Source organism: Rutidosis leptorrhynchoides, unplaced genomic scaffold (genome assembly GCF_046630445.1).
Source record: "Rutidosis leptorrhynchoides isolate AG116_Rl617_1_P2 unplaced genomic scaffold, CSIRO_AGI_Rlap_v1 contig253, whole genome shotgun sequence".
Taxonomy (NCBI): Eukaryota; Viridiplantae; Streptophyta; class Magnoliopsida; order Asterales; family Asteraceae; genus Rutidosis; species Rutidosis leptorrhynchoides.
Window position 1 is genome coordinate 67189 of NW_027266501.1, and position 15518 is coordinate 82706.

General features: G+C 32.8%; 2 pseudogenes; one reads left to right on the forward strand and one right to left on the reverse strand.

The window, feature by feature from the left end:
* Positions 1-4356: 4356 nt before the first annotated feature.
* Positions 4357-7263, reverse strand: LOC139882285 (sodium transporter HKT1-like; annotated as a pseudogene).
* A 5522-nt stretch (positions 7264-12785) lies between these two features.
* LOC139882286 (mitochondrial uncoupling protein 5-like) lies at positions 12786-14663 on the forward strand (annotated as a pseudogene).
* Positions 14664-15518: the final 855 nt, after the last annotated feature.

Below are 15518 nucleotides of genomic sequence, written 5' to 3' on the forward strand. Positions count from 1 at the left end.
ACTATATATTAACTAGAATATTCACATTTTGATGCAAGCAAATTTGATTAATACTAGCATTAAAAAACAGTCAATTAGGATTGAAGTTGGGAAAATTTAATCAAAAAAGAGTTTGGTATAGGTCCTAAGATACTATAGGACAAATTCCTAGTAGATAAAACAACTAGTATATTGAAGACAATTGTCACAAGATCACAAAAACGAATTTTAAATTATTAGCTGATAGTGGCTTTGTGCCTCTCCAACTAAAATACGCAACCCAGAAAGCATATTTTTGAAAGCTTGGAATTAACTAAATTTGTTGAGACATTAATTTAAGATATTATAAATGGGAAAATCAATAAGCCATAATAAGAAAATAAATAAAGAAATTAAAAAGATGGTTTTGCGTACACGTCTGACTTGGAATGAGTGTTTCTGGTTGAAGAGCCCATCGTCTTTGGTAGAAAATTATGCTCTGTATCAGATGCTAATCAGCCAAAATTATGGAGTAAAAATACTACACGAGTAGGACTAAATATTCATTTTATTTTCGCTTAAGTTCTTATCAGCTATGAAACTTGTTTGTTTCTTCTTGTAATGAACTTCGTAAGAATCTACCCACTTAAAAATTAACCTCGTTTCGATCTTAATAAAACAACCGAAATTTGTTTGAGGATAGAACCTAAAAATTTTATGAAAAAAATTGGTGGCAAGTTTATTTTAAACGAAAACAATTGATTTGAGTCAATAAATTGAATGATTAAACTGAGACATCGAGAAATTCTTTGAAATTTTATACTGTCAAAACATGTTGTGGTGATGATATTTTACCATATAATTAAGCTCCATACATAATTCCCTTTCACTTCTTGTGCTGATGATATTTTACTACTTGTAAGGATAGGTGTCTAATGTCTCCATCAAATGTAATTTAAAACATGTGAAATTTTTTTAAAAAATAGATTTTTAGCAGAGTGGCACCTAATTTGTACTTTTGTTTGCTTGGTTGTCACTTTGTATTCCATAATAAAGAGCTTGAGCTACCACTTCCAAGTTCCAAATTCTAATCTATGTCTACCTACCCAACAGTCCAACACATACTATATGCTATGCAATGCTCATGGGCTGACCAAAAATAAAACAACAATTTTAATTCCAAGTCCTTTTCTTATACATTTTACGCATTTGATGTTTTTAAAATCAAATTCTAGATATATGAGTACAAATATATATATTAATCATCAGTTCATCACAAATCAGCCTCCATTTAATCTTGCGTTTTCTAATTGATCTTTGTTTTAAGGGAAACTTCTTACTTGAATGATTGTGCTTTAACAGATTCTCAAGGTATGGAATCTCTTGAATTTTACAATAATCTAATTTGCCTCTCGGGAACTTTGGTAATCTTATAGAGCTCAGAGAGATAGACTTATCGGCTGGTAATAAGTCAAAGACATTCCAAAATCTCTTGCTCGCCTTTCCAAGCCCAAAACCGTGCAACTATAAAACAACAGCCTCTCTCGCAGAGAAATTCCTTTTACAATTAGAAGGTCGACAACTTTAACTTTCTCGTTGACAGCCTCCTGTGACCAATTCCATCACAAATTTGGGGAGTTAATCACAGGTAAGTAACATTCCTTGATGCATCGGAAAATAGCAATGGACTTGCCACCAATTTTACCAATGTGTCTCTTTTCTTGTATTTGCTCTCTGTAGTTTATTCTCTTTAGTCCCATTTTCTTGATTTTGATCATATTCGGTCGTTGAGTAGTAATCAGCTTTTCAGACTTTGCAGTACATCTCCTTTGACATTTGATCGAACACCTTCCTTGCATTAAGCTTGAATTGCTTGCTTCCCAAGTTATCGTGAGCTTTACTCCAGAGACATAACCCAGTTCTCTTTTTCTCAACATGAATTTCATTAGCATGGTGGTAAGAGTCTTATGAATATTATCACAAACTAAATGAAATCTAAGCGAGTTTACACAGCAGACACAGATTGCTATGTTGAACTCGGAGACTGAATCAAGTTTCCATACCACAGGTCGATACATTACACTTGATTTAAGCATGAAATATCTTCCCTAACCATTTCCTAACCTTACCTAAACACGAATTTTAACAGCAGAACTAAAACATGAAAATCCCTAATTCTAGTCTACCATAGATAAACCCTAGAAAAGTAAAGATGAAGAAAAATACCCAATTGATGCCTCCAAAGGAAGCGCCTAAATGTCGCGATCAAAACCCTCTATCCCTATGGTATGAATTTTCCTTCTTCAACTTCAAATGTCTTGTGTAAAAACTCCTCAGCTTTTCAGTTCTCCAGAACCCTTAACTCATCGTGATTGATTTTCAGAGTTCAGGGTTATTTCCATCGATTCCTTTCAGCAAAATCCCCAATCCTACTGTTCCTTTTAAACGCAGCGTTTTGGGACAAGTAACCAATTTTTCCGTTGACTTCTTGCTTCATTCCGTCAAATTCATTAGTTCGGTCCAATTTACATTGAACCGATCCGTCAATTACATGGTTATTTCCCGTTGATCTATTTTTTGAGGTCGAATGATTGTTCGACCTTTTCCATCGATTACATTTGGTTGATTCAAGTTTCCTCGAATCATTCTGTCAATTACTTGTTTATATTCGATCGGGTCAGTTTTTGAGATCGAACCAATAAAGTTTTCGTCGATTGTTCGATCTTTTCCGTCAATTTCTTTAATATAGTTCGAGTTTCCTGTAACCAATCCGTCAAATACTTGTTTATATCCAAGAGGGTCAGTTTTTGAGACCGAATCAATCACGTTTTCATGGATAGTTCGGTCTTTTCCGTCAATTGCATCGGTATGGTTCAAGTTTTCTCGAGCCAATCCGTCAATTTCTTGTTTATAGCCGTCAATTACTTTATTTTGGTCCACGGGTTTCACCAGCTTCCCCACTTGAGTCCTCTTCTTCTCGACCATATTCAATTCTATCCTCGAACTCCTTCATTTGTGAACTGGACTGTTTTTGCCATCATCATCATAGTCCTTCCACTTCTTACCTGGAACAATCTCCTCCGCAGGTAATGCAGCAACACAATTTTTACCAGACAGCTTCCTAGTTTTCCCAACATTTTCCTAGCAGCTAACTGCATCCACTAACTCTCTTCTCAAAGTGCACTTCTTCCTTCCTGATTTCTTCCTTTTGGCCACTGACATCATGAGATTCTCTACTACTTCCATAGTTGCAGAGTTTGTGAAAACAACTATATTCAACATAACCTTCAGTCTCAAATAGGAAATCTGAAGAACTCGATTTAATGCTTCTCCAAACTTTTGCTCTTCATCACAGATTGTAATCCTCATGCTCTACCTGGCTGTTGCTCGTGTCATAGGATCTTCGTTTGCTAAGCTCTTTTTTCCATATAGTTTTCCTTATATGGAGGTGTAATGTTTTTTTTTTCTATTTTTTCTTTTGAGCTATAAGTGGCATTATGACAACATAAATCTCAGACGTAATCCTTCCATAGTTTGGACCAATGCAAAATTTCTCAATGTTTGAGAGGTTGAAGGATCTAAACAAAAAAATAAAAAATTAATGATAAATGAAACCTATAACTTTTTTTTCTTCATAATTTTAATTAATGACATAATTTTAGCCGGCTAATTTATTTATTGCATTTGATTTGATAGGATATCCAAATCAACGAAGACCATGTGAAGCAAATTAATACTATAAAAATCCCAAATGAAAGAGTTGACTTACAATGTAATAATGTACTGATATTATAATACTATTCAACAAACCCATTCACAATAAGTTGAAGAAATCTAATAAACTCCTATACTTGCAAACAGAAATGAAAACCAAGATGGATTTGGAAATGAAAGTTGAGATTTTGAAAACCAAAATCGGATATCTAATAAGTAAAAGAGATGATGTTGGCAGATATTTTTGCTCAAGTTGGTGCAAATTCCAGTTTTATGAAGCTGATTTTGGATGGGGATAACCAAGTTGGGTGCGTCCTTGTTGGACTCCAATCAGGAATGGGTTGATCTTGGTTGATGCTAGAGATGGGGAAGGAATTGAAGCATGGTGTCCACTGTTGATACAAGACATTTCTTTGCTCGCACAAGACAGAATTCCTTACATTTGCTTCAATTTAATCCTAAAACAGATTTAATTGTGTGGTGGCTTTAATTAACTTAATTCCGAGTCCTTTTATGCTATCTGTATTCTCGATCTGATTGTTGCAAATCTTTCTTTGTTGGTTTAAATAATAAAATTAAATGGTTTGACTTTTGGAGAAATTCTTGGATGCTCACTTTATAACACATGATAATTCTATATAAGTTAAGTTTAAGCATAGTACATAATTAATTTGCTTAATTTATTTACAAGAGCTTCCAAGCTCTACTTCCATCCATGTTAAACTTTTTTAGTCTCCCAAAAATCATGACAATTATGAGAATTATTTTCCCTTCATCGCTCCACTTTCCTGAGAAACCAATCCACTTGTTCTGGCAATTGAGCTCTGATTTCAGTTGTCTACCACAACTATAGCCTGTTGTAAACCCTACATTTCCATATGCGCTGGAAATACCAATCCGATTCGGTCGTAAACGATCTCGAGATATACATTTTTTTTTATGTAATTTTTTTTGAAAATATATAGTTACCTGATTACTTCCACCATGATGTTGAATACACTAAAGTTGATGGGATCTTCTTTCATCTGTTTTCTCTCTGTTATGCATACGAGGATGATAAAAATAAGCACATACGACAGTTGAGAGCATACTATCGCATTCCTCAAATGTTTAAAATTTTTCTTTTCATTTGTTAAAATTAAAATTTGATGTTCGACTTCACCATCGCCATTTTTTATTGGAAGAAATGAAGTGTAAGGAGGAAGATACCTGCATGCCAAACAAACAACATAAAAATCTAAGTTTACATTACTATATAGATTTATATATAGACAAAACTTTATTAAAACATATGATGGATGGATTAAGTCACGCATGATCCTCAAATGAGATGTGCGAAATTGAATCTAATTAATAAAGAGGCTGACACACTCCCGTAAATTCACCGAACTCATCAGATTGATGATTGGGAGGGTGAGTTCAAAAATCAGGTAAAACCTATTAGAGTATGATATTTTGCTCAATAATTTGACGGGGAGTGAGTTCAAAAATTAATAATAATATTATTTTACGTTTTTTTTTTTAATTTTTTTTTAATACGTTTCTAGTTTTATACATAGTGGATCTGTTAACATCAAATAAACCTAGGAGTTCAAGTACTCCTAAATCAATCAGATCGGACTGCTTCAGAACTACTATTTAACAAATTAATTAATCCACACACTTATATACTATACTGAAGCAAATTCATATTAAATCAAAGAATCAATAAATGTCCAACCATGATTGGTCGCATGAACCTACAAGAAGTTTTCCTATATGTATTATAATCATAATTTCTATAATATAAATGTATGAATATAATATATGTTGCTTATTTGCATAATTCGCAATCATAAAGTATTAATAATACGAGTTTATTATAGTTGAAAACACATTAATCATTCTAATATTAAATTTACAATTATTGCAATATTATTAATTTCAAAACTTAAGGTCAAATTTTTTAAGTCAAGAATATTGATGAATATAACATGTCCACATCCTCGTCCATGTCAGGAAATGACTAGGAATCGGTTATTGGAACGAAATCCTCTATTAGGATCGGTGAATTTGTACCTACGTACATTAAGATTTTTTTTTTGATGTAATACGTACATTAAGCTGACCGCAAGTATATATGGATAAGATTAATTTTTAATTAGTTGGTCGATGGTAAGACTAATCATTATCCCACAAAATGCAGATAGCCACTCTCAGGGATAAAGCTTTCACCGTGATTTATTTCGAGATTTATTCAGATGATCAAGTGTCAAACTACTTAAATAGTTTATTATTGAAGTGAATTAATTGTATTATAATTATGTATGGATATATAAGAGATGCGGTGAATGAACCTACATTATTTCACATGCAAAAATAATGCATTTTTCAAAAAATAAATAAAAATGAGAGTTAGGTTGGAAGAATATACTAACATCATGCCACTGAATAATACCAAGATGGCCGGAGAGATAACCGAGAGATCAACGATGGACTCGCCTGTGTGTCTCGTGTTCATGACTTGAAACAAAATTCCAGTCAATTTCTCTAAAGAATTTAGTCCAATCAAGGATTCACCATTCCACTCCAACGAGCAAAAAAGAACAAACTGAACCAAAATAAACCCTAAAACAGTGATCACCAAGAGTCGTGAATGCAGTCTAGGTAACAAATGGTGGTACCCGATTTCCCTAGAATTCTTCATTAAGAAATTTGATTCTTCTTTCTTGAAGAATTTTCCCAATACCCATATCGAAAACCTCAAGCAAGATGGGAACAATGTGTTTCCAAAGAGCATCATAGGGATTAGGATCAACAAAAGGCCGGAATTTTTGCCGAAAACCACCATGTTTTCATTTGTGGGTAGAAAACCGCAGTTTGCAAATGTCGACACAGTCGTAAAGATTGAAAACATCATAACATTTAATCGTTTTCTTTGAAGGATTCGTTTGGCACTTGAAACGAAGATGAAGTGGAGGGAAACTAGAAAAATTCCTAATGCCTGGATCGTTAGGAAGTAACCTAAAACTATGAATCCTAGATATCTCACTGACTTGTTTTTCAAATCTACTAATTCGCTATCCTGATCAGATAGATATGACTCTGTATCATCGGAAATTGTCACTGAACCTAATTCGATTTCGATATTTGATAAATCCGGATTTGAAGTAGGAGCTACACCAACTTTGTCCTGAAATTTCTTGAGACTTTTTAGCAATGAAATATTCCAAAAATGTAGACTCCACATTGAAGTAAAGATTTCTCCTCCTACAAACATTAGGATGGTCAAAACAATCAGTTGAGAATTTTGAAAATACTTCCATTTCGACAGTTGACATACTCGAAACGGTTGCTGCAGAGACAGAAGTGAAGAACAAATCTAAATCCCTAGGCCGAAAATCATGATAAGTACTTATCGGCTTCAAAGCCTTGAGAACCCAAAACCCAAAAAAACGAAACAGAAATAAAATATAAAAGATACTTGGAAAATAAACTCAAACGAACAAGAACCATGAGAATTGATTGTGTAAGAGATTGTAGCTTGAAGTAAAGAAAAGTTAGCAAACATTGGAGGCTTTTTCTGAAACAAGAAACCAGCCGGCTATTCATTTTGATATCAAGTGCTTTATATTTCTTTTTATTTGTTTGGGAACATGCACCGGTTGAGTATATATACATATCAGGGAAGGTTTTTTTTTTTTTTTTTTGAGGGGTATATATAGGGTAGGTTTAATTTATTGTTCATTTCCTTATGCACAGTATAATATAATTGATTTATTTATTTCTTAATGCGATGATATAAGATAAGGGTTATAGACAAATACCAGTATATCACTCTAATGATTTAGACTCCGTTTCATAAAAGTTGATGTTTTGAATTTTAATGGTATGTATAATTAATTATATCATCAAAAATATTTTGTAAAGAAAAAAAAGCTCAAACTTCTCCAAATTGAACAAATCAACATGCATAATTTAAGAATTATGTTGTTTTAAAAAATTTTCCTCATTACATTTATTAATTACATAGAAATTATATAATGTCTAAAACTACAATAACTCATCAATCCATATATTTTGGAGATAGAAATGAAAAACCGTCCAACCAACCATAACTTAATAGTAGAAAATATATAGAAAAGAAAAATGCATTCAATTAATTGGGGACATGGACGATGGCTAGAACATGTCTTGTACTTTGGCTCATTCCACATAATATTCTACTCATGTATATATAGAGAAAGGCGGGGGAGTATATATTCCCTGAACTTATTGCAACAGTACAATTAGGCCATAATTCGAATTATTTTTGCTCCATCTGAAATATATTCATTCTCAATTATGATCATCGATCACTATATATATCCAAAAAATAATTCAATGGGACTAATGATGTTCGCGCCAGACATTGCCCAATAAAAAATAATTAGAAGCCTCACCGTAGTTAGTAGTTTTACATGCTTTTTGGTTAAAGATTCATCGGCAGTTTGAATCATTGGGAACATATTATTCTTTCCTTTCAAAATATATATTATTCCGTCTCAAATTAGATGCTAACATAAACATCATTTTTTATCTCAAATTAGATATAAATTTCGACAAATTGAAGGAACATTAATTATATTTATCTATTATTACTCAATGCACCAACTTTACCATCTTTTTCTCTCCTCATATATACATTTGATTATTAATTATAGTTTTAAGGTTATTTTAATCTCTGCCATCAAAATTATATTTGAGAATAAGTTTATCTATATATTTTTTAATTTGTGTAAAATCATAAATATTTGTTTTGAGACGAAATAATAATTAATAGAAAGAAAGAAAAAAAAAAGAATAAAAAGGTGGTGAAGTCAACTTGCATAATTGGACATATTTATTACGCATGCTAATGATTCGACAATGCTACACGGAATGGACACGGATATTTCGCTTTAAATAATCTTCACTCAATCAGTAGCATAACTAATAAGACTAATTAGTACATTAATCATAAAAGATTGGTTCAAGTACTGATTTAGAGATGGGATGCATAATACTGAAAAATGTGAATGAAAATCTTTCGTGTACCGTTAGGATCGTTGGTGTCACCTGGCTGATCACCTATCCTTTGAGAGAATATTGCCTACTATACTTAAATGGGTAGAGTCCGAGTCTCCTTACCTTTTAGATAGACATGCTTAATCATGTGGTGGAGTGTCATGATCCATCCAGTCAAATAACGACATGTACACGTAGACACAGTAATTATGTTTAACATTTTTTTAAGGTTTTGTTTGAGAGGTGATAAATTTCATATATATAGCATATGTTGACACATAATTGGAATCCATAAAAAAATTCATAATGTTATTATTATATCTAAAATGAGAATTATAAACCTTTTGATGAAAAAGATGAAATTGTTACTTTATCTCACAATAGTCGATTTATTTATTTTTGAATTATTTCGAATTTTGATTAAATTTATTTTGACTATTAAAATATTTTCTTCCTTAAACATATCAAAAGGTCATATAATTCGATACAAGAAATAAGCTTTAAAAAACATTTATTTTTCTGTAAAGAGAATAAAAATACATATATTACGAGTATTCTTTTTTTTCAATCAAAACAAATTAACTAAACACAACCTTAACATATAAATACTTTTAAATATATTTTTTTATAACAAAATGTCATAATTATATATATTGATCGTTGGATTTAGAGTCTCCACCGCATTATCATATAAAATAATATGTATTCTTCGGATGTAGGTATAATAACTTTGAATTTAAGGGAAATAATCTGTCATTAAATGTTTTGGATGGTGAAATTCTAAATTTTACGTTGATCATTACTCCTATTATATATAGAAAAAATGATTTTAAAAATAAAATAAAGTATTCTTAGGAAAAAAAAAACTATGGGATGGAGTTGATTTCAGCTGCCACTGGATAGGCCCAATTAACCGGCTCCAGAACTTTACCACCTTATGGCGTCGGCCTGCATGTTGAAGACCTTAATCATATAAGCCCATTATGACATTAATTAATTATACTTTCAGCGAAATAACAAATATAAATTCTTGCAAATTTTATTGTCAAAGTTTTAACAAATATAATTAATAGCGAGATTTTTAATTTTAAATCTGTTTCAATTATAAATTCAATTGCAAATTTTATTGTCAAATCAACATCCGACACTGACGTTTTTATTGACGAATAGTACTTTAACACATGTATTTTAAAACTTTGAATTTAATTAGGTTTCGAGTTACAATTTAAATCAATCATATTTTTTTCCTATTTCTAATTAGAAAATCAAAACACAACAAAAAAATATTTCTAATAAAATTATAATACACTATATTTTAAAAAAAAAAAATTTATTTTATAACTTTTTCTAATTAAAATCCTTTATATTTATTTTTTTCTATTCATAATTAAAACGGACACATCTTCTTTCCTATTCAAATGAGCATATTAATTAAAAAATTATTCCTAATAAAATTAATATATATATATATATATTTTATTAAACTATTATTCAATTCATTGTATTTTTTTTCCTACTCCTAACTAAAACGGGCATATCTTATTTTTCAAACAATAGAAACAACTAAATTGATTAGATGCAATTATAAATTTTATTATGAAATCAAATCTTTATGTGTCTTTTACTTTTTTCTATGTTTATTATTTTTGAAAACAAAATATATTTTTAATTCTTATAGGATTGTAGATTTTGAAATAAAATCAAAATAATTATAATTGATATAAAAATTTAAATAATTTCTTTTGATATGACATTTGACATATATGGATTAATTTTTAAGTATACGAATTTTTCGTTCAACTTACGGGCCCACTGACTTGTTTAACTTAAAATTGCTTTTCATCGAGAATTATTGTCGATGATCCATCTCAAGTTGTGAATCAATCACTACAAAAGGTAGGAATTTGTCCAATGCGTCATTCCAAAATGAGTTTGAATTTCCATCTTTAATCTATGACTTTATCACGTTAATACAGCTTCGGAGTAGTGTTGATGGAATCGGTGACCAGAAAGAAGCCGATAAAGCCCGAGTTAGGATAAAATAAAGACAATGTGAGTTGGATGAGTAGCAAGTTGAAGACTAGAGAAGCAGTTTTAAGTATGATCGACTCTCGAATTCCAGAAGCATTCACGATCAAAGTGTTGAGGATAGCAATTCTTTGCACGTCTAGACATCCGACTTTGAGGCCTGCAATGAGATCCGTACTTCAAATGCTCGAGGATATCGATCCGTGTTAATTGGTCGGAACTGTCGTCACCAAAGATGGAGCTGTCAAGAAACAGCAAGAGGTAAAAGATGTGAAGACTGAAATATGAAGCATTTTTTCCAAATCGTGTAACATAACGTAGAGTATTAGATCTTTTGGGAGTTTTGTTGTATCATAATTCTTGTAGAGTAATGTATGTGCTCGTAAGGGAGCCAAAACATGGTTCCATTAATCTCTTCGTATGATAAAGTAATTAAGTAGCAAAGGGAGAGAAGTAGATGCCAATTTTCACTAATAGATATCATTGGCTCTTTTACCTCCTTTTTTGAAATAAGTTGGAGTTTGAAGCTCCACTATTTTCATTTTTCTAATAATGACATAGACTTCTCGATTTTAAGAAAGCTATGTAACTTGGTAAGCAAGGGAAACCCAATTGTACTCAGTCTGATGATGACATATTAGAGATTAAATCTTAAAGATGAAGGTAAATATTACACTTCTTGGACTAAAACAAAAACATATACAATTTTTGGTACTAATTTCCTCTACACACGGTGCTTTTTCACATGAGCATTTATAGAAAGCTATTTGCAAGTCAGGTTTACGACCCAAAATTTACTAAAATCTTCACAAGAGTTCCAAGGCACTAAGCAAATCTACTAGAATATAACAAACAAATACTAACACTACACTACTATTAACTAGAATATTCACATTTTGATGCAAGCAAATTTCATTAATAATAGCATAGAAAACAGTCAATTGGGATTGAAGTTGGAAAATTTAAACAAAAAAAAGTTTGGTACAGGATAGGTGTCTAATGTCTCTATCAAATATTAAGAAACTTGCATCGGTGATGCTCTAATATTCATTTGATTTTCTCTTACCATAAGCTCCATAATTTCCTTTCACTTCTTGTGCTAATGATATTAATTAACTACTTGTTAGGATAGGTGTCTAATGTCTCCATCAAATGTTATTTAAAACATGTGAATTTTTTTATTATATATACATATAAAAAAGGTTTTTGAGCAGGAGTGGCACCCTTTTAATCTTTTGTTTGCTTGGTTGTCACTTTGTATTCCATAAAGATCTTGAGCTACCACTTCTTCCGAGTTCGAAATTCTAATCTGTCTACCTAACAGTCCAACACATGTATGCTATGTCATGCTCATGGGCTGACCAAAAGTAAAACAACAATTTTCTTGGGTGATTATGTTGTATTTCCAACTTTCAAGTCCTCTTCTTATACATTCTACGCATTTGATATTTTAAAAATCAGATTCTAAAAAAATATAAGAGTGAAAATATGTATACTATTCATCAGCTCATCACAAATCAACCTCCATTTTATCTTGAATTTTCTAATTGATCTTTGCTTCAAGGGGAAGTTCCTACTTACTTGAATGATTGTGCTTCAACAGATTCTCGAGGTATGGAATCTCTTGAATTTAAAGGTAATCTAATTAATTTGCCACTCGGGTCCAGAACTTTGGTAATCCTGTGGAGCTCAGAAGTCAGAGATTAGACTTATCGGTTAGTAATAAGTTAACAGGAAACATTCCAGAATCTCTGGCTCGTCATTCCAAGGCCAAAACCTGCAATTTTAAAACAACAGACTCTCGTAGAGAAATTCCTAGTACAATTAGAAGGTGAACAATTTTAACCTTCTTGTTAATGGAAAAAATTTAGGTACACTTCCATAGGTACGTTGCATACGTTTTTCTTTAAACAGTTGTACGTTTGACCGACAGTACAACTGTTTAAAACAGAAAAGCCTACGTAACGTACCTATGAAAGTATATGTAAGTCCAATCTCTTATTAATAGCCTCTTCCATCACAAATTTGGGCAGTTAATTACCCATAAGTAACAGTCCTAGATGTCGGAAAATAACTTATTGTGGGACAATTCCATTGCCATTGCAAAGTTGAAACTTGCAAGGGAGGTAACTTTCCTCTACTTTCTTGCCTGTTAGGATTCGATCGGCAAAATTCGCGGAATAATATCGACAAAGTGATAGGAAGAATACGAAAGTAAAAACACAAAAGATTTACGTGGTTCGATCAAAACATATCTACATCCACAATAAGACTCAAGAACTTTTATTAACGATGAGATCCAGCCTACCAAGTGCTTCCCTATACAAAGACACTTTCTCTCGACTAATTCATACCCAATTTAGACTCTAGATGATTCTCTATACAAACTCATCTATTTATACTAACATAAACTCATCTATTCCCAATAGATCTAGAAAATACATAAATCTATTTCCTACTTGACTTAGGAATACTTAATCTATTCCTAATTGACAAAGGAATACTTAATCTATTCCTAATTGACAAAGGAATACCTACTATAGTTTATGTAACATAATCAATTTGTGACAAACTAGAAACCCTAAACCTAAATTCCTAACACTTGTCCTCCAGAATCAGTTCTAGGAATTATTAATTCCTGATGATATAGCTAATTACTAGACTCTAATTCGATTTCGTGTTAGTTCTAGTCATCTTCGGTCGCCTTATGTGCAACAAGCTGTCAGGATTGGAAGGGAGGTAACTTTACTCTACTTTCTTGTCCTTCGGAATCAGTTCTAAGAATTAATCCCTGATGGTATATATACCTGATTAATTGCCAGACTCTAATTCAATTTCTGGTTAGTTCTAATCATCTTTGGTTGGCCTATGTGCAGCAAGCTGTCAGGAATGGTATCTGTATTGTATTCATAGAACATAGTTCCTGTTATGTTCTCTGTAAAAATATTGTTAGAGATTGTCTAGCCGATTTTATCCCTTTATATATTGTGTATATATATATAAAGGCAATCGGGAAATTGTTCCTTGTGAAATCTCTCGAGCAATTCAGCTATACATAACCTTCTGTCTCAAATAAGAAATTTGAAGAATTCAAGTTATAATGCTTCTCCAAATTAGGCAACAAGTTCAGATCTTCCATCTCGGAATGATCGTGAGCGTCTAGTCAACAAACACGAACCGATTAATAAAAAATGAATCGAGTCAAACCAAAACGAACCGAATTAACTCTTAAAACCACCACCGCTGAGTACCACATCTGAAAACCACCTACCACAACCTCTGGCCGACACCATACATTGACCGCCGCCAACCATAGTCAGCCGACATAAGGCAGGGAAGCAATCGAACTGGATGAACCTTTAAAAGTCTTCCTCAAAAGACTTCACGAAACCCCCTTCGTCAAACCCACTACTCCACCACCAAGGACGGGTCTCTACGACATCCTCCAACACAAGTACACTGACAAGGACTCCAATTCATGCCACTCAGTCGCAAGATCACCGCCGGGTTAATCGCCGGAGGAATCGGCGCCGCCGTTGGTAATCTGCCTACGCGGCTATGGTTCAAATGGAAGCCGATAGTCGGCTCCACCTGGATCAACGACGAAATTACAAGAGTGCCTTGGACGCAATCACGCGGATGGCACATCTAGAGGGAGTCACTAGCCTGTGGAGCGGCTCTGGGTTTACGGTGAATCGTGCGATGATCGTGACGGCATCGCAATTGGCGTCATACGATCAGGAAAAGGAGTCAATAAATGGAAATTAGGTTATGGATGATGGGTTGGGGACACACGTACGATGAGTTTCGCGGCTGGGTTAATTTGTGGGGTTTGTGGCTTCAAATCCAGTTGACGTGATTAAGACTATGTTTATGAATATGACGGTAGAGGCCGAGAAGCCGCCGCCGTATACCGGAGCAATCGATTATTGGAAAAGGTTAAAACTTAGCTGTACTGAATATGTAAAATTATGGAGTCAAAATTTTCAAACTAAGTTCATCAAAATTATGTATTTTCATTGAACAACAAAGCTGCTGAACAAATTCAATCATAAAGCGTTTTGGCAGGTTTGACGAGGGGGGTTTCGTGAAGTCTTTCGAGGAAGAGACAACTTGATTATTTTAGAATCGAACCAGTTTAAATAAGGGTTCAGTCGGATTAATTTGGATTAATCTCGTCCGTTTCGATTAATCGATTTGTATTTGTTGACTAGATTCACACATGGACAAAATAATTCAATAGTTAGTAGAAGGTTTGCCACCTCGGTTGCCATGTCAGTAATTTTAATAGAGATTTAACGTCCATGACCTAGTTGTAGTTTAAACAAATTCAGGAATTCGATATTTAGTAAGTGAAGTTTAGGGAGCTGCTGATTAACCTACACAAAGTTTAGGGACCTACAAGGACATTTTCCCTTATTTTGAAATATTGGAACATTCTTGGTTGGACAATTAAATTCAAATTAAAAGATCAATTAAATTAAATTTAATTTGTTAGTTACATGCTGATTTTTTTACCTATAAAAACCAACATATCAGGCCATAAAAAGTACACCAATATTTCTGAAATCAATATACTCTACAGAAAATTCATATTGAATTAATTTTGAGTCTGAGAGAGTTTGACGACCAAACGTTCCGATCCTATCTTCTCACACTAGCGCCCGGTGTCCGAAGGTAAATCTCTTTCCGTTGTATCCTGGAGACAGTTGTCGTTAGCGTTGTGCTTCGGAGAACGCGATAAATACGTCTTAGGGAAATCGATCTAAATCGAGCCTCGATTTCGCATCTCT